At 41.0% G+C, this 19913-nt stretch overlaps 1 non-coding gene across 1 annotated transcript; it reads right to left on the bottom strand.

Moving 5' to 3' along the window:
* Window positions 1-19008: 19008 nt before the first annotated feature.
* On the bottom strand, window positions 19009-19225 carry LOC121442517. The gene has a single exon (XR_005973559.1). It is a non-coding gene; the product is annotated as a small nucleolar RNA U3 (small nucleolar RNA).
* Window positions 19226-19913: the final 688 nt, after the last annotated feature.

Below are 19913 nucleotides of genomic sequence, written 5' to 3'. Positions count from 1 at the left end.
TATTTATATCTATTTTATCCTTTATTATAACTAAGGAAAACTATAACTATAACTAACCATTCTTCAACTCCATCAAAGACTCTAGAAGGATATAATATTACCTAAGCAAAAAAGAAGTAAACAACTTCCAAAACTCTTGAAATGACAGAGACATCTCACTGCCTGGACAGTCATCCAAAGTTTCTCTATACCGTTGGGGCATCCATCTCCAGCCTACAGGCCCATAGTATCCAGCAGACATTTCCATGAAGCAGAAAATTCCAAAGACAGTTCAGTCATTTTCTGCTGTGTCCTGCAGAATGTCTCATAGATTCTTTCATAGATCAGGAACACCAAAAGACCATCTCACCTTTTGGCAAGTTCAGCAGTCCTCTCTCTGTGGGTTCTTTGCATCCAGTTTATGCAACAGTCCAGACAAGAACAGTTTCTTGCCCAAATGACTATCAAACTCCATAAGGAAACTCTTTGATGCCCATCTTCCTCTTGAAGTACATTGGTGCTGCCAGGAGCAGACGTGTCTCATTGTCATGAAAAGCCCTAAGTTATTAAAATATCTTAAATGCCATATTCTACAGTCTTTGAAAGATATGAAAAATGCCTATCTAACTGAAATATATCTCTATATATCTAGAAAATCTAACTAACATGACTACAAGCTTTACTATTATCGATGATTATCCATTAGCAACCTATATTTCCTAATTATATATTACATTTTTATTTTTTTTTAAACTTAAGAGCTACCATTATATATTACATTTTTAAATGAACTACACAATCACAATACCTTAATCAAGATCAGAAATACATATACATAGAACAAAATTGACCTTAACTTTTACCAATAGAGTAAAATTTGTACCAATGTAATTATTCATATCTATATCACATCTGAAAGCATTCTTTCTCTTTAACCTTCTTTACCAACATGCATTTTATAACTATACCCTTTCATATCTCTTCTCTAGCTTGATTGTTATACTTTCTTTACAAATTTAAAAACATTTTATGTCATACTTCAAACTGATACATGTGAATAAATAGGGTGCTTATAAACTGTAATTGCTTATAGTAATGCTCTGAGCCACACAGCTTTGTACATATGCTCCTAAATCAAGCATAAGCCATCTCATACAGAAACAGAGGGCGTGGGCCACTCAGAAAGGATATAGCTAACAGACCCAATGAGATTCTGCTGTTTTTCACAGGTGAATAAAAATTATTAAGGGACTTTATGGTTCATGTTATCTGAGAAGAGAATTACTAACTCCTCTAGTTACTTGCACCTTTATGGGGAGAAACTGACACCCACAATCCATAATAGTCCCAATACCCTTTCTGCTCTGACTCAGTAATAACCTAGGGTTATACTATGCCACTGCTTCTCCTTATGATACATTCCTTATGAAGGCTGACTGTTAGACTTGATACAGATATTTCTTTGTCAGAACACAAACATCTTCTGATGTCTACTGACACCTCAATGTGCACAGAGATTCACTCCACCCAGCCTGAAAGAACTCAGAAAATTATTCACTAGAATATCCTTTCTGAATCTTTACAGCCTCACAAATATCGCAAAAGGTACAACTGCTTAAACCTGAAACCTGTTGAAAACATAAATGGTCTCTTCAAAGAAACCAAAGGGGCATTTACTTAAATACAAAGGTAAGTTCCATGTACGAACTTATCAGCAGCTGTAACCTTACTTGTACTTCTGTGTGCATCATTTTTTTCTTTTGGTATAATATATATTCAATGACATATCCTCTTGGTTTAATATATTCTCAATAGTATGAAATGACTATAAACCCCCACTATTCTCTTTTCAATTATTTTTTAAATATTTATTTATTTATTATGTATACAATATTCTGTCTGCATGTATTCCTGCAGGCCAGAAGAAGGCACCAGACTTAATTACAGATGGTTGTGAGCCACCATGTGGTTGCCGGGAATTGAACTCAAGACCTTTGGAAGAACAGGCAATGCTCTTAACCACTGAGCCATCTCTCCAGCCCCTTCTCTTTTCAATTATTCCACCCTTGAATTGCTTCTTAGACTTTTTATTTTTCTGTTTACCGCATTCTTAATATATAACCTTCTGTATGTAACTATCAGTAATTTTGTTTCACAGTTCAAGAGAGCTGATTTCTAACTCAAAGGTTAAGATAATGAAAATAGCTGTCTTAAAATAAGTATTTAACAAGACCTAATAACTCTTAATGTCTGAGAGCAACACAAGGGGAACCTGAGCCATTATTAAACAAAATGATAACTGTTCTAAGTAATACTCCTTTTTTCCATGTTCCTAAATCCCCAGGCAGTTCCCCGAGCAGCTAGCGGCAGGAAATGCTGGCGAGTCCCCAGAGACGGCTGCCAGAGTGGTGCAGATTCCCAGCAGTGAGGAGCAGACACATGGCAGGGCAGGCAGCGGGCTCTGGGAACTGCAAGATCCCCGAATGGGCTGGGTGCAAACAGGTGGCAGGTAAAAGGCACATAGACACAGTAAATAGGCATAAAGAACATTTATTCCTTAAAAGAGACAGAGAAGGAGAAGAGAGAGAAGAGAGACAGAGACAGAGAGAGAAAGACAGAGAGAGAGAAAAAAAGACATGTGCACACACCAAAAGGGAACAGCAAGAGAGGGAATTCAAGATGGCAAAGAGAGGTCAGAGGTAGCTGGGAGTGGGCGTGGCTTGTCCCTTAAAGTGACCAGGGACCGAAAGAATAACATTCCCAGGTCTTGCTTAAAATAAAAGCAGGAGGTGAGACACTACAGTTTGAAGGAATTGGGGCAGTGAATTCTCAAGACTGCTTCTGGCTGATTTGTGGGCATCGTCTTGGGGGGCAGTCCCTGAGAAGGTTGTGTGCTGGGAACCTCTTGGCATAGCTAGTCTCTTTGCTTCTGACCAGTGTCTGTGGTGTGGAAATGTCTGGTGTCCCTTATCCTGTTTAAGGTATTGGCAGAACAAAGAAAAGTTAAATTAAGGAAAAAAAATTTTTTGGACTAGGGAATTGAGGGGGTATCTGACCTGTTTAAGGTGGATTCTTTAATTTGGCTCCCTGGAACACACAAGAACTCCTTGGGTTTATGAAAACAGAAGTTTTAGACATATAATAACTATGGCTTATTTTGTACAATGAAAAGTGGTTTATTAAGAAATTTGATTTGAAATTTGTTTGGTGAGGTAACCGGCAAAACCTCAACCTGGCAAAACCTCTCAGCTATCAAACTGTCAGAGATCTTTGAGAAGGATAAGATTTTTCTTGAGTTACCGATTAAAAAGTAGCAGAGAACTTAGTTAGTTGGCACCCAGAGCTACTCTTTTTGGGTCCTCCATGGTCGATGAAGGTTGCACCTGACCGTTGCTGGTTAGCGCCAGGACTGCCAGGCTCCAGAAGACCCTGTGGGCTAAGAAATCTCTAGGAGGACAGGCCTACCTTGACCTGAGCAGCTAGGCTGTTGATTCTGGCGATTCCGTCCACATCTAGAGATCTTTAGTTTAGATGAAAGGCAGTTTTTCCTAATGGTCAGCGCTCAGCAGTGCTCAGTGAACTGCAGAAGGACGTTGTTCTGCGCCCATTTGTCTTCTGTCTTCTTTGGAGGAAATAAGAGTCTGCTGCTAGGAGCCAACCTGTCTCTTTTTGTTATGAAAAGTTTTTTAAATAATTAAATACTTAAATATCATATTCCCCAGATCTCCGAGCAGTTGAGGGCTGTTTATTAGGTATAGCTGCAGTACAGAATCTGTCTGGAAGGTTGGGTCTGAGCTTGACTGCACTGGCTCTTAACAGGCTACATCCACACTCGTAAAAAGACGGAAAGAAAGAAAAAAAACTGCTTGTAATATAAGATTAGTGGCAGAACTAACAATGGTAAAGAACAGCTTAATATTAAATATAAGGCATTTTTGTAAGAGACTTAAAAATACATACCAGTTTAAAATATGAGACTTATGATTTTGTAGTCTGAAATGAGATGTAATGAACAATTATTATACACAGAAAGAGTGAACAGGAATTGGGCAACGTGGACGCCTTTGATGGGCCCTATCAATGGCATGCCACTGCATAAAACATATGTAACAGACTTAACATGAGGATTTTAGTGAAAACCGGGTGAAAAGGCAGGGTATGCAGGAGTCATATTGTCCTCATTTATTGATATTGTCTTAGTCGTTAAGTTAGATAGGTATTGAGAATTATACAGATCAATAGTCATCTAAGTTTGTCATTTATAATTAGACTAATCAGGTTCTTTAGATACATGGAGATTATATTCAGTATAGATAGATAATCTTCAACCTCTTCAAAGAGCTGTAGAAAATGGCCTTTAATCTAACTCAGTTTCGTGGTAGTGAGACACAATTGCTCCTGGAAACACCGATCTATTCCCGAAAGAATGTTGAGAACCAAAGACACTCCACCTGGAGCCTTTCTTCTTGGCAGAACTGGCCTTTGGGCAAAGAAATGCCCATACCTCAACCACTGACAGAGATACAGAGTATCCATGAATGGATAAAACAGGACTGTCATATCCTGCCAAGACAGGGTAAGATAGTTTTGAAAAGTTTCTTACCTTTGAAAATGGTATGTCAGTTATGTTAAGCCTTAGCAAAAGTTGGTTGTTTCAACGCTGCAAACATGACCTTGGGTGATTGCCCAGATAGCTAGTTGTCTCTGTGATCTGTTGCATGTTTTGGAAGTTGTTTGATTGAACTTCTTAATTACTCAGGTAACATTATTTCCCTTCTCAGATCTTCAATGGGGTTGAAGACTATATAAATGTAGTTACTTTTCTCTCATGACTTGGCCAAGTTATTTATTATACTAGACTTAAGCTAGTTAGAATAGGATATTTGTACTTATTGTATATAATTTCATAGTAGGTTTAGAACTCTCTTATTTAAACAAAAGGGGGAAGTGTTGCGGGAGCTCCTTCCACTCCTTCAGCCAATAGCCGCTGAGATACCAGCCCATTGGGGCGTGGTCTCTCTCTTTAAAAAAGTGGTCACTTCCTCTCTCTCTCTCTCTCTCTCTCTCTCTCTCTCTCTTTCGCTTCCAGCTCCACTTCTGGCAACTAGGCTCCATTCCGGATTGCGCAGAGGTCTGTTGTTGTCTGGGACGGTGAGCTGTAAGTTTTTCCCTTTTAAATAAATAACCTTTCTATTAATCCTAATTCCAAACTGGTGTGGGATTGTTTGTGATTTACGCCTTAACCAGGGCCTCACACATGTTAGGCAAGCTCTTTACCATTGAGCCACATCCACAGAACACCTAGACTTTTAATGAAAAGAGATAAAAAAAATAAACTCCAACAATCCTAGCTAATGGTAAGGTATCCTATAGCTTCAAAATCAATTAAGACTTATAAAGGGACTACTAGATGTTGGCATTTTTATTACATACTACACAAACAATGGAGAAAATCATTATCAAAGTGATTAAGGCGATGAATTGTAGGTGGTGGGCCAATCATATGTACCTGCTAACTCTCCACAGCAGCTGGCCTCTCACGTGTCCTCCACACAATCTAGTTCAATCCTTTTATCTAAAGTCTAGGATTACAATATTCAGAGTATGGTTGATCAAAGTCTGCAAAGTTCTCCTTCACAACCTTGTTTGACCATCAACGGAAACTAAAGTAGTAAATTTCTAGTTCTTGGCATTGTGAGCTGATATTAAACTGCCTTATGTCTAGTGCCAAGACAAACCTAGTCATAAGAGACTTACAGTTTCATAACCTGCCAGAGATTTCATTTTGGATATACTTGAAATGCAATGCTCATTTTACAGAGTAGATGTGAACAACATTTTAACTGTATTTATAGAGAACCCTAAATAAAGGTTGTTTTTTTGAAGTCACAGTGCTTTCCTGCATCATTTGTTGGATGCAGGACCTACTGCCCTCTGTTGATGACAGTGATGATAAAGGAAGTCCTTCAGAGAAAGCACAGGATTGGGAGTGAGCAAAGGAACAGTTCAGTCTTTGCAGAAAGTAGCTCCTACTTCAGAATACCATCCAAATGCAGATGAAATGAAACTGCCACCCATCCCTCTCCAAATTACTAATCCAGTAAAAGGAAGAATACACTTATCTCTGAATTTTACAAGCAGCTAAAACTATGAGAGGCTCATCTGCATTAATACACTTCTGTAAGAATACAAATTCTTCCCAATGCTACCTCTGAATGTTTTATAAGTCACTGTGGATTTTTCCTTTTCTTTGTTTGAGACAAGATCTCATATAGCTGGATTCTCTTCTTAGCCCTAGAACAATGTTGAACTTCTGATCCTCCTATCTCCATGTTGTAAAAGGAGTGGCGACCGGCCACCTGGATAGCTTAACCCCTGAAATAACCACACAGAGATCTGTATTAATTAAATTATTGCCTAGCCCATTAGTTCTGGCCTCTTATTGTCTAACTCTCACATCTTGATTCAAGCCATTTCTAATAATCTGTATGTCACCAGGAGCTTGTGGCTTACTGGGAAAGATTCAGCATGTCTGACCTGGCAACTTCATGGCAAGCAGCTCTCTCTGCCTCTGCTTCCTTCCTCCTAGAATTCTGTTCTGTCTACTCCGCCATCTAATTTTTGTCCCTATCAAAAGACCAACGAAGTCTCTTTATTTAACTAATCAAAGTAACATATAGACAGAAGACCCTCCTACACCATCTCCAGCTCTTGAGTGTTGGGATTAGAGGTGTGTCCCACTATAGCCACCTTTGATTTTGTTTACTGTGGTGCTAGAGATAAAACCCAGTGCTTGATGCTAGAAGCACTCTATCAATTAAACCAATTCCCAGCCTTACAGTACAGTAGACACCACTAGTTCTTCCAAGATGTCTACTTCAATTTTGAAAAGTGTTGTATTGTCTTAGTTAAGTTTCTGTTGTTGTGATGAGACACCATGACCGCGCCAACTTTTATAAAAGAAAACATTTAATTAGGGTGGCTAGGGTGGCTCTCTTATACTTTCAGAGGTTCAGTCCATTATCATCATGATGGGGAACATGGTGGCGTGCAGATAGATGTGATGGTGACTATAACTTGGCTTGCAGGCAATGGGAAGTTGACTGAGACACTGGGTGGTACCCTGAGTATAGGAAATCTCAAAGTCTGCCCCAACAATGACACACTCCTCCAACAAGGCCAAATCCACTCCAACAAAGTCACACCTCCTAATAGTGCCACTCCTTATAAGATTATGGGGGCCAATTACAATTAAACTACCACATAAATATTTCTAAAATTTGAACAATTCAAAATACGTCAAGGCATTATTAGTAACTTGCAGGTTTATTTATGCATCTTAGTTCTCTGTCACAAGGCCTTAAGCTTAATAAGCACCTGATAGGACAATATTTAGGGTTTTTTTTTTATCCCAGATTCAAGCACAGTCCACACCATCTAATAGAGGATTGATAGTATGTTAGGGGATTGAGTGAATAGATGATTGAAAATGAAATTGCTCTCTTTAGCTCAAAGTCTAAAAATGCCTCTTGGGAAGCTGCGATGCCCAGGACTGTGAGGGAGACTGGATATGTGGTGCGTCCCACTGGGCTTTTCAGATAAGCTTACCAGAGTTGTTGCCGACCATCACCTTCCTTCATGAGGAGAAAATGAAATAAAAAATTCTCTTAAGGTGCTTTACACCCTTCCTTGATTTTAGTTTAAAACCTTATGCACTTGGGGCTGGAGAGATGGCTCAGTGGTTAAGAGCACTGACTGCTCTTCCAGAAGTCCTGAGTTCAATTCCCAGCAACCACATGGTGGCTCACAGCCATCTATAATGAGACCTGGTGCCCCCTTCTGGCTTGCGGGCACACATGAAAGGAATGCTGTACACATAATAAATAAATAAATAAATAAATAAATAAATAAATAAATATTTTTTTTAAAAAAACAAAACCTTATGCACTTTTCTACATTCATAAAAGGTGTGTTATCAGGGGGAACAAGGCAGGAACTACCTGTATTCACCAAAGCTAAAAGAGTACTTAAACTGGTAACAAGGCAGTTTAAGGCGGGAAGCCAAGTAATAGTAACCCAAGGCTCTGCCATAAGTATGACTTCAATTATTCAATGATGGGCTTAACTTGTAAAAGTCTTAAAACCTAAGATTCATGAAATCATCCCAGTTTCCAAAAAGCAGGGAAAACCCAATACTGCTTTGTAATTTCTCCAATGACTTCTATACTATATAAATGCCTGGACCTGGCTGGCAACAGGTTAGAAACAGGACCACAAGGAAATAATTAAACAATGCCTGACGAACGATCTCTTCAGTGATTAGGAGTGGATGGCTGCAGATGGAAGAAGGTGTTGAGCAATGTACAGAAGCAGATATGAGATCACTACTGGGTAAAGTTCTCAAATTCAATAAAAGTTGATGAGGAAAGCTCCATGGACAAAAATAGGCAGCAAGGACAGAGCAAGTGGCCAGTCACTCATCGAAATGGTCCTCAGAAAGGACAGGTGTAGGAACTGACAGACATAGTGAGATGTGGGCCTCAGGCAGGCTCTGGGAAATTAAATCGGTTGGCATGCTGATGTGAAAGGGGGTCTCTTTCCTTCTTTCTTTCTTTCTTTTTTTAAGACATATTTTCTTTTTTTAAATTGATTTTTATTGAGCTCTACATTTTTCTCTGCTCCCCTCCCTGGTTCTCCCCTCCCCTCTTTAACCCTTCCCCAGGGTCCCCATGCTCCCATTTGACTCAGGAGATCTTGTCTTTTTCTACTTTCTACTTCCCATGTAGATTAGATCTATGTAAGTCTCTCTTAGTGTTCTCATTGTTGTCTAAGTTCTCTGGGATTGTGGTTTGTAGGCTGATTTTCTTTGCTTTATGTTTAAAAACCACCAAAAGTGAGTACATGTGATAATTGTTTATCTGTGTCTGGGTTACCTCACTCAAAATAATGTTTTCTAGCTCCATCCATTTTCCTAAAAAATTCATTATGTTGTTATTTTTTTTCTACTGTGTAGTACTCCTTTGTGTAAATGTACCACATTTGTGGAAGGGGCTTTCTACAGCGCATGAAAAGAGCCTATTTTCTGGGATGCCAAGGGTTACAACTGCCTGTCTGTCAAACTCACCCATAGTAAAAGCAGCAAAAGCTAATCTATCTCCTGTGATTTCTTAAATTTAAAAGCAAAAGAAAATAATGAGGAATAGACTACATGAGCACACCTGGGTTTGACCTCTTCACACCAGTCACTGCTACAAACATAAGAAATTAAAAAAAAAAATAAATTAAGTTAAAAAAAAAAAAGTCATCTAACTCACGGTTGTCCTCAAACTACACCCCAGCTCCCGCATCTGTACCAACCTTCACAAGCCACGCCTGAAGAGGAGGCTTCCCGTCATGCCTTTGGTGCTCTCTGTGCGTCCCTCGCCCAGTAAAACTTGACGATGGTGTGGAAACCAGGGTCCCCAGCAGCCTTGGGGAAGACCCGGATTGTACACAGAAGGCCAAGCTGGGAGAATGCTGTGGGAGGCTCAGGGCCTGAGCGCCAATCTCCTGCCTCAGTTTCTCCAGTCCCCTCCCTTCTCCACGGGGAGCACTTCTCCCTGCGCCAGACCGAGGCTCCCTCCAAGGCCACAAGGGCGTGAGGAGAGCGGGCGGCTAAGGGCCACACTGGCTCACCACCCTCTGTAGACCTGTGCCCGACGCTAGTACCTGCAGCCAAAGCTCCGAAGCTCCAAAGCTCCGAGCTGGAGGGACCCGCACTCCCCCGGGCGCGGGAGGTGGCCTCGTCCATCCTCCCTCTCAGCGCAGCCCCTCACACGCAGAGCCTCGGCCAGAGGGCCCAGAGCTCAAGTCTCCACTGGACGCTTTCGCGCTCTAGGTGCAACCCCTACACAGGACCCTCATTGCGCCTGCGCAAGCAACGCCTGCACGTGCACACGTGCAAGGGGCGTGGCCCGCGGCTGGCCAGCACCGTCCTTACCCTTCTTGGCAGATGACCTCAACTGGTGTCAGCCTGAGTTCCTACCGCACCACTCCCTCCGGGCTAGGGCTCCTACCCAAGCGTATTTTTAAGGGCAGACGTAGAAGATTCAGCTGGCTTCATCTTCACTTCCGGAAAAGACAAAAAGTAGGTAGTTAGCACTGTGGAACTGGTGGGAAATGACTTCTAAAGATGGAATCCTTCGAGCTAACTTTAAGGAGTCTTAAATACGCAAAACTAAGCAGAACTCAACCTCTAGGTCTAGCGTGAACTCTTGAGACATGTCCCCACTTGTCCTGGAGTTTCTGGTTGTGTGTGTGTGTGTGTGTGTAATTTGGAGAGTGTAAGAAGCTGCGAGTTAAGTGAGAAGTAAATTTGGAAAGGGATCAGAATGAACCCAAATAAATACTGGAGATGTTGGTGTTTTGGACTACTTGTTAGAGAAATGCTCCGGGAGAAGGTGAGGCCTAAGGCGCAACAATTCTAGGATGAAAGGGCTCTGGAAAACATGTAAGTTCTAAATGATACCCTTCAATCCATGCTGGTCTATGACAACATTTTCTCCTGTCTTCAACAAAATAACAAAAGGACAGTAATTTTATTTTAATGTCTGTAGGTGCTTTGCCTGCATGTATGACCATGCACTGCATATACCTGCTGCCCATGGAGGCTAAAAGATGGTGTTGGATCACCTGGAACTAGCATTAATACAGGCAGTTGTGAGCTGCCATGTGGGTGCTAGGAATTGAGCTTACATCCTCTAGAAGAGCACCCAGTACTCTTAACCACTGAGACATCTCTCCAGCCCTAACGATGTGTTTTTAATTTTATAAAAGCAAGTGTATTATAGTCCACTTTTCTGCATGTATGACTTCCACAAAATATTGATGTTAACAGGTATTTTATTTAACAGGAATGTTATTTATGGCGATTGTAAAGGGTGATGTTTCTCTGATTTCTTTTTCAGCCCGTTTATCATCTGTATATAGAAGATCTACTGATTTTTTTTTTTTTTGAGTTAACCTACATTACTAAAGGTGTTTATTCGTTGTAGGAGTTCCTTGGTACAATTTTTGGGCCACTTATGTATACTATCATATGATCAGCAAATAGTGAAAATTTGACTTCTTCTTTTCCAATTTGTATCCTTTTGATCTCCTTTTGTTGTCTTACTGCTCTAGCTAGAACTTTGAATACTATATTGAATAGCTATGGAGAGAATGGACAGCCTTGCCTTATTCCTGATTTCAGTAGAATCGCTTTGAGTTTCTCTCCATTTAGTTTGATGTTGGCTATTGACTTGCTGTATATTGCCTTTATTATGTTTAGGTATGTTCCCTGTATCCCTGTTCTTTCCAAGACTTTCATCATGAAGGAATGTTGGATTTTATTAAAGGTTTTTTTTTCAGTATCTAATGAGATATCATGTGGTTTTCTTATTTCAGTTTGTTTATGTGGTACATTACATTACAGATTTTTGTATGTTGAACCATCCCTGCATCTCTAGGATGAAGCCTAAAGGTCATAGTGAATGATTTTTTTTTGATGTGTTTTTGGATTCGGTTTGCCAGTATTTTATTGAATATTTTTACATCAATGTTCATGAGGGGGACCGGTCTGTAATTCTCTTTCTTAGTTGTGTCTTTGTATTGTTTGGGTATCAGGGTAACTGTAGTCTCATAAAAGAGTTTGACAATGTTCCTTCTGTTTCTGTTGTGTGGAACAATTTGAGGAGTATTGGTATTAGTTTATTGAAAATCTGGTAGAATTCTTTGCTGACTTTTTTGGTTGGGAGACTTTTGATGGTCGTTTCTTCCTTCGCAGTTATAGGTCTATTTAATTTGCTTATCTGATCTTGATTTAATTTTGGTATGTGATACTTATCTAGAAAATTGAACATTTTCTTTAAGTTTTCCAGTTCTGTGGAGTGCAGGTTTTTGAAATAGACCTGACGATTCCCTGGCTTTCCTCCGAGTCTGTTGTTATATCCATCTTTTCATTTCTGACTTTGTTAATTTGGACATTCTCTCTCTCTGCCTTTTGGTTAGTTTGGATAAAGGTTTGTCTATTTTGTTGATTTTCTCAAAGAACCAACTCTGTCTCCTTGATTCGTTGTATTGTTTTCTTTGTTTCTATTTTGTTGATTTGGGCTCTTGGTTTATTTCCTGTCCTCTAGTCCTTCTGGGTGAGTTTGCTTCTTTTTGTTCTAGGGATTTCTGGTGCTCTGTTAATTCGCTAGTGTGGAATTTTCCGGCTTCTTTATGTAGGCTTTACTGCTATGAACTTTCCTCTTAGCACTGCTTTCACTGTGTTCCATAAGTTTGGGTATGTTGTGCAGTCATGTTCACTGAATTTTAGGAAATCTTTAATTTCTTTCTTTATTTCTTTCTTGGCATAGTGGTGATTCAGTTGAGCATTGTTCCGTTTCCATGAGTCTGTGGCCTTTCTGCAATTAGTGTTGTTGTTGAATTCTAACTTTAAGTCATGGAGATCCAATAAGACACAGAGGATTATTCCAGTTTTTTGTTAACTATTGAGATTTGCTTTATTGCTGAGTATGTGGCCAATTTTGGAGCAATAACTATGAGGTGCTTAGAAGAGGGTATATATTCTTTTGCCCTTGGGTGGAATGTTCTATAGATGGCTGTTGAGCCCATTTGAGTCATAACATCTGTTAGATCCTTTTTTCTCTGTTAAGTTTCTGTATGGCAGACCTGCCCAGTGGTAAGAGTGGAGTATTGAAGTCTCCCATTATTACTGTGTGGGGCTTGATGTGTGATTTGACCTTTAGTAATGTTTCTTTTACAAATGAGGGTGCCCTTGTATTTGGGGGCCACAGACACATAGAAATTAAACAGTGTTCTATTGAACCACCCCCCTGTCAAGGAAGAAATTAAGAAATTAAAGACTTCCTAGAATTCAACCAAAATGAAGGCACAATGTACCTAAGCCTATGGGACACGGTTAAAGCTGTGCTAAGAGGAAAGTTCATAGCACTAAGTGCCCACATAAGGAAAGTGGAGAAAGCTCACACTAGTGACTTAGCAGCACACCTGAAAACTCTGGTGTTTTGATTATTATGTGGTGAGGAGACTTTCCTTTTTGATCTGGTCTGTTTGTTGTTCTGTAAGCTTCTTTTATTTTTAGGTATGTCCTTCTTTAGGTTGGAAAAGTTTTCTCTTATGCCTTGGTTAAATATATTTTCTGTGCCTATGAGCTGGACTTCTTCTTCAGTTCCTATTATTCTTAGGTTTGGTCTTTTCATGGTGTCCCAGATTTCCTGAATATTTTGTCTTAAGAATTTCTTGCCTTTAACATTTCCTTTACTGGTGAAGCTATTTCCACTATCACATCTTCAACACCTGAGATTCTCTCTTCTATCTCTTGTATTGTTGTTTATGCTTGCATCTATAGTTCCTGATCATTTACCCAGATTTTCCATTTACAGTTTTCCCTCTGTTTGTGGTTTTTTGTTTTTTTTTTTACATTGCCTCTATTTCAGCTTTTAAGTTTTTTCTGTTTTTTTTTTTTTTTTTTTTTTTTTTTTTTTTTTTTTTGGTTTTTCGAGACAGGGTTTCTCTGTGGTTTTGGAGCCTGTCCTAGAACTAGCTCTTGTAGACCAGGCTGGTCTCGAACTCACAGAGATCTGCCTGCCTCTGCCTCCCGAGTGCTGGGGTTAAAGGCGTGCGCCACCACTGCCCGGCTAGCTTTTAAGTCTTGAACCATTTCTTTGACCTGTTTGATTGTTTTTTCTTTAAGAGATTCATTATTTCTTCCCATTTTTAGTTGTCTTTTTCTCCTTTTCTTTAAGGAAATTTTTCATTTCTTCTTTAAGGGCTTCAATCATCTTCATAAAGTTATTTGTAAGGTTGTTTTCTTCTGCTTCATCTGCATTGGGATGTTCAGGTCTTGCTGTTGTAGAACCACTAGTTTCTGGTGGTGCTGTCTTGCTCTTCATGTTGTTGAGGGTATTCTTACCCAGTTGTCTACCCACCTCTTCCTCCAATCGGAACAGGGGGCTCCCTTTTCTCCAGTTGGTGTAGTTGGGGGCTGTGATTCCCTTGATTGCTCTTTCATGTGTAGGCAGAGTAGAGTCTTTGATTATCGTTCCTCCAGGTGCCTTTGTGCCCAAGCTTCAGATGGCCATTCCTCCAGGTGCAGGAGGAGCTAAGGCTGAGACTCGAATGGTAAGATAATTTTTGGAGGCCACTGCTATAGTTGCAGCCCACTGTGCTGCTCACACTTCTCCCAGCAGCCTGGCCTGGCCCACCTGCCACCAGACTGCTTCCCATGTCAGTCATAATATTTTTAACCAAGTATTGAAACCAAGTTTGAATTTGTGATGATTAATCTTTGTCAGCTTGACTAGATTTAGGATCACATGGAAACACAGCACTGGGTGTGTCTGGGAGGGTATTTCCAGAAAGGTTTGACTGAGGAAGGAAGACCTACTTGAAAGTAGGTAGCACTATCCCTTGGACTGGGGTTCTGGATGAATCAAACAGAAGAAAGTGAGCTAGCTGAGCATGCACATTGGTCTCTTTCTGCTTCCTCGCTGCAGATGCCAAGTGACCTAGTGCCTCACACCCCTGCTGCCATTGCAACCACGACGGACTGGACCCTCAAACTGTGAGCCAAAAATAAAATAAATCACAAAACCCTTGGTTTTCCAGGTATCTGGGCACAACAGCAAGACAGCATCTAATATGGGGCTCTTCTGGGTGAGTTACTGGTTTGACTTCTTACTTCCTTGTAAATTGTAGAAGTCAGGAACCTGATGAATAGTCAGATCATTTGTAGATGCATTTAGGCCCAGGGTAGAAGAATAAGTGGACCGTGATAACATTCCAATTTAGACCACTGATAGCAGCTTTGTGCAGGGCAGTCCCCCAACTGTCCCTTTTCTGCCCTTTGCCATGTCATAAAGCAAATTATACTCCATATCTGCTCCTGCCAAACCAATCAGATCCTACCCAGAGAAGCTTTCATGTGTGCATGTGTGATGGAGGAAGGTCATTGGTTAATGATAATAAAGAAACTGCTTGGCCCTCATAGGTTAAAACATAGGTGGGAGGAGTAAACAGAATGCTGGGAGGAAGAGGAAGTGAGCTCAGAGGCCATGCTCCCCTCTCCCTGGCAGAAGCAATGAAGCAAGCCGCCAGGTCAGACATGCTGAATCTTTCCCGGTAAGACCAGTGCTACACAGTTTATTAGAGATGGGTTGATTGGGATATCAGAATTAGCCAGTAAGGGCTAGAGCTAATGGGCCAAGCAGTGTTTAAAAGAATACAGTTTGTGTGTTGTTATTTCGGGTAAAGCTAGCCGGTGGCAGGAGCTGGGTGGCGGAATGCAACCCGCAGCTCCCCACAACAGAATGGCGCCCAGACGTGTGGACAACTGAATACACTGAAAGCCCAAGAAAGCTTGGGAAAGAGTAAAGCATGTTTTCTTGGTAGCAACAATTTCTCGGGTCTATTCTGCTTGCTAGAGGCAAGCAAGCACTCTCATCTAAGAGAGGCTTCCTGACTCAGCTTTAGCCGCAAAACCTTGCAGCTCTCTTAAGAGGTCCTGCTACAAAACACTTAAATGGTGTTGATAAAAGCCGACTGAATGCATTTTCAGTTTTCAGCCATAGCAGGAAAAAAGCTGTGCTGTTTATAAATGCCAGCTTTCTGGGCCGTCCTGCCAGGGCAAACTTTGATTCTTTGAGGCAGGAGGTCAGCTACAGAGAGAGCATTTGAGTGTTGTTGCTTGTTTGCTGGCAAGGACCTTGGAACACTGTAGACTTGTGGCACTAAACACGGCTCTGGCCGGTACCTCAGCCACAAGGTTGAAATGGCAGAAAGCTAAGAAATGGGTTGGATCTAGCTGCCAAAGCCACAGCTTTAATCCTACCCATATTGCTCAGTAATTTAAAGGCTCATGTGGTAAGAAAAAGAAAGAGATATAGAGTAAAGAGAGATTCAAAAATAAAGAAAATGTTTAAATGATTTAAGTGTGTTAAAAATATATGCAGGCCAAAAGTTGAAGTTCTTAAAGTAAAAAAAAAAGGGGGGAGGCAGAGGGAGATTGACCTCTGTGACTTCTAGGTGTGGTAGCACACACCATTAATCCCAATGCCTGGGAGGCAGAGACAGGCGGATCTCTGAGAGTTCAAGGACAGCCTGGTCTACAGAGTTATTCCAAGTCAAAGATATACAGAGAACCTGTCTCAAAAAGCAAAAAGATAAAAGTAAAAATAAACGAAATAGAGGTTAAATTAAAGCCGCACAAAGATGGAAAATACAATGAGAATCTTGATACTGTATGCTATTTTGCTCTCTTTGAATTGTTTGAATGCTGAGGAAAGAGCAAGAGCTGCTAAAAGATATTTGTTTATAAATGCTGCTGAACTAATCCAACATAGATATTTTGAAAATACCTTGACTTCAGAATTTGGATCTAAGGATATCATACTTTGGAAAAGAGTTTCTTCTTTTGTTTTCACAGAGGATGAAACCCTGTGGATTGCTTCCATCCCAATATGGTATGATAGACCACGCCTTCCTGAAAGGTTGCTGTGAACACCTTCAAAAAATTACTTCACTCGACTGCTGACTGAGATGAATCTAGCACACAGGTTATACCACAAAAGACCTAAATTACAACGCCCCCATTCAGCAGGAAGCAGTTTGGAGAGAAATAACTGCGCCCATATTCCCAAATATTGTTTATAAATGTTCTTTTACATTTAAAGGGGGATATGATATAGGTATGAATAATTTACATTGATATGGATTTTGTTTTAGCGATTTAAATTTAAGGTAATCTATCTTAAATTTAAGGTTATTTATCTGTGAGAGAAGGGAGAATAGCCAGAGACAGAAAACAGAGAGGGTAGTGAGAATAGGAGCACCAGAACATTCACTAATTTCATTTGGCCCAATAATGCTGCAACAAAAAAGTGCCGACTGGCCCTGGCTGTTAACTCCATCAACACAAATTCCTGTAAAGTGTATAAAGAATCAATATAAATATCAAGAATCATCCTGCAATGGGACTGCTGAAACTTATATTGAGAGAAAATTTTGCTTCTTGTGGTTTTACTTTGGAAAATGTATTTGATGTATATATGTGTGTAGATACATGAGAAGGTCAGAAGAGGACACCCATTCCCAGGAGCTGGAGATACAGGAGGCTGTGAGCTAGGAACCAAATTCTCAACCCTCTTTACCACTGAGATATCTCTGTAGCCCCATGCTTTTTGACTTTTGAAACAGGGTCTTATACAGTCCAGACTAACCTTCAACTCCAGTCCACCTTCTTTCATCTGTTGTAGAATATTATTTTCCTAGGCAATAATGTACTACATTTATGCTGCAGAATATCACTTTAACTGTGTAAAGGTGTGTTACATTTGTTTATGCTGCACTTTTTTAACGATGCAAGAATGTGTTTACTTATTAAAGATATGTTGCATTTGTTTCACCTTGCCTGATTAGTCTAATAAAAGGCTGAATGGCCAATAGCTAGGCAGGAGAGGGACAGACAGGGATATGAGGCAGAAAGCATAAATAGGAGGAGAAATCCAGGCTCAAGAAGGAAAGAAGGAAGAATGAGAGAAAAAGGAGGAGAGAGAGACAGACACCCAGAGGCAGAAACCAGCAGCTGATAGCCAGACAGCAAGAAAGTAAGAAAAGGAAAAAAAAAAGCCCTGAGGTAAAAGGTAGATGAAGGGGTTAATTTAAGTTAAAAGAGCTAGCCAGAAACGTGTAACTTATAATAAGTTCTGGGGGTTGGGGATTTAGCTCAGTGGTAGAGCACTTGCCTAGCAAACGCAAGGCCCTGGGTTCGGTCCTCAGCTTCAGAAATAATAATAATAATAATAATAAGTTCTGGTCTTTATTTGGGAGCTAGTTGGTGGCCCAACAAAGAAAAAGCCTGGTACATCCACCTCCCAAGTAATTACAGGCCTGTGTCAGCACACTGCATAAAGAGAAATCTTTAATTTTTTTGTTACGTAATTAACTTTTTAATTTAAAATAAAAGCTCTATGGGCCTGGAGAGATGGTTCAGTGGTTAACAGCATTGAACACTTTTCCAGAGGGTTGGGGTTGGGCTCCTAGAACCCATATAGTGACAACACTACACCATAAAATGGAAGGAAGGGAGCCTTTCAGAAGCAGGAGGATCTCTACAAGTTCCAGACTAGCTAGGTTTACAGAGTTCCAGGCCAGTCAAGGGCTTCATATCAAGACCCTGCCAAACTAACCACTTTTCATTGTTTTGGGGCTGGCCATATGATTCAGAGGTTAAAGATCCAAGAGGCTACTGCTCTTACAGAGGACCCTTTCCCAGAACCACATGAAAACTAACAACAATCTGTAGTTTTTAGTTACAGGGAATCTTACCACGGCCCAGCACTTAGGTACCTCACAGTCCACGTACAAGTAGATGAAACTCATTCACATAAAATTAAAGGGAAAAAAACAAAATCCTGTGACTACAAGATCCGGTAAGGCATCAGCTACAAGGTCTAAGAAGTTGAATTTACTCTCACTTGCCCGTGCCCACTTTGATAGGACAGAATCAACTCTTGCCAGTAGTCCTCTTACTTCCCTGCTCCTGCTGGGGCAAGGACATACTCAAAATAATTTTTAAAGCATTTGGGGGGGGGGCTGAATCCTCATTTTTGTTTTAGGTGTATAGAGGTTTTGTTTTACTTTGAATAAATATAATCTTAAGTGTACTAAGAACTGAAAACAGGACAATAGTACATAATAATGCCTTCCTAAGGATACCTTAAAGATGGTTGTGAGCCACCATGTGATTGCTGGGAATTGAACTCAAGACCTGTGGAAGAACAACCTCTGAGCCATCTCTCCAAGCCCCTAAAAATACCTTAAAACCCACTATTATCAACAACCTGAGGCTTTCTTTACTTGGCAAACGAAGATTAATTACTTCACAGTGTTAAAAACTGACTTGTCTGTGTAACAAAGAAACGGATGTGAACTGAAGGAACAATACAATTAACGTAGATTCCTTTGGAAAGCACTGAGGAGCCGAAGTCCACTCAGACTGCGCTCCCTCCCTTTCACCCTCCCAGAAAGGAGAGAAGAACGATCATCAATGGCAAGAGGCAGCTGCAGGAAAGCAGCACCTAAAGCCAGCTTCACGTTCAGGAGAGAACACTACATCTCGTCCTCGTGGTTTCGGGTGCTCTACACAGTCAGAGAAACTTCTCTAGTAACGAACTATAGAAATGATCCCTGAAAGTATAGTCTTAACTCGACGTTGTCCAGCTCGCCGCACTGCACCCGGCGCGCTCACATCATACTCACGGCGAGCACCGCGACCCGCTCGCCGCACTGCCCTTGGGCGCTGCTATTACCGACACACTGCATTTGCACAAACGGGGACACGTTCCCTGCTGAACGTCGCCCGCTGCCAAGTCCACAGGCCATTTCAGTTGCCGCAGTTCTCCAAGTCTGCGGGACAGAGGCGCTGTCGATAATTAGCATACGATCGCTAAACAGCCAATCGGCTGCCAGCTCTCTGTCGCCCCGTCCCACTTTCGCCTGTGTCGAGTCGCCAGTCACCCGCCCAGCTGCGCTGCCGTTTGCCCCAAGCCAGAGGCGCCGCGGAGCCGTCCGGTGTTCTCGGGCTCACGCAGCCTTGGACCCCTGGCCCAAGCCAGAGTCCTTTCGTGACGAATCAAACGAAAAAGTACGACAGTAAAATGGCAGTTCAAGTGCTACACACTCTATTAAATAAAGTCTGTGGTTGAAGGGGCTGGTGGCTCACTTCTGTTATCCTTGCACTTGGAAAGTGAAGGCAAGAGGATCAGGAATTTTACATCAGTCTTAGAATTTGAGGCCAGCCATAGCTACATGAAATCCTGTCTAAAAAGATCAAAGCAAACAGAAATCAGCATTTTGAGATTCTGTATTTCCTCTACTCTAAAAGAGAAACA

This window comes from Microtus oregoni, unplaced genomic scaffold (assembly GCF_018167655.1).
Source record: "Microtus oregoni isolate MIOR12 unplaced genomic scaffold, Mior012 000091F_ref0000469, whole genome shotgun sequence".
NCBI classification, from domain to species: Eukaryota; Metazoa; Chordata; class Mammalia; order Rodentia; family Cricetidae; genus Microtus; species Microtus oregoni.
This window is presented reverse-complemented; position numbering and strand designations above follow the sequence as displayed.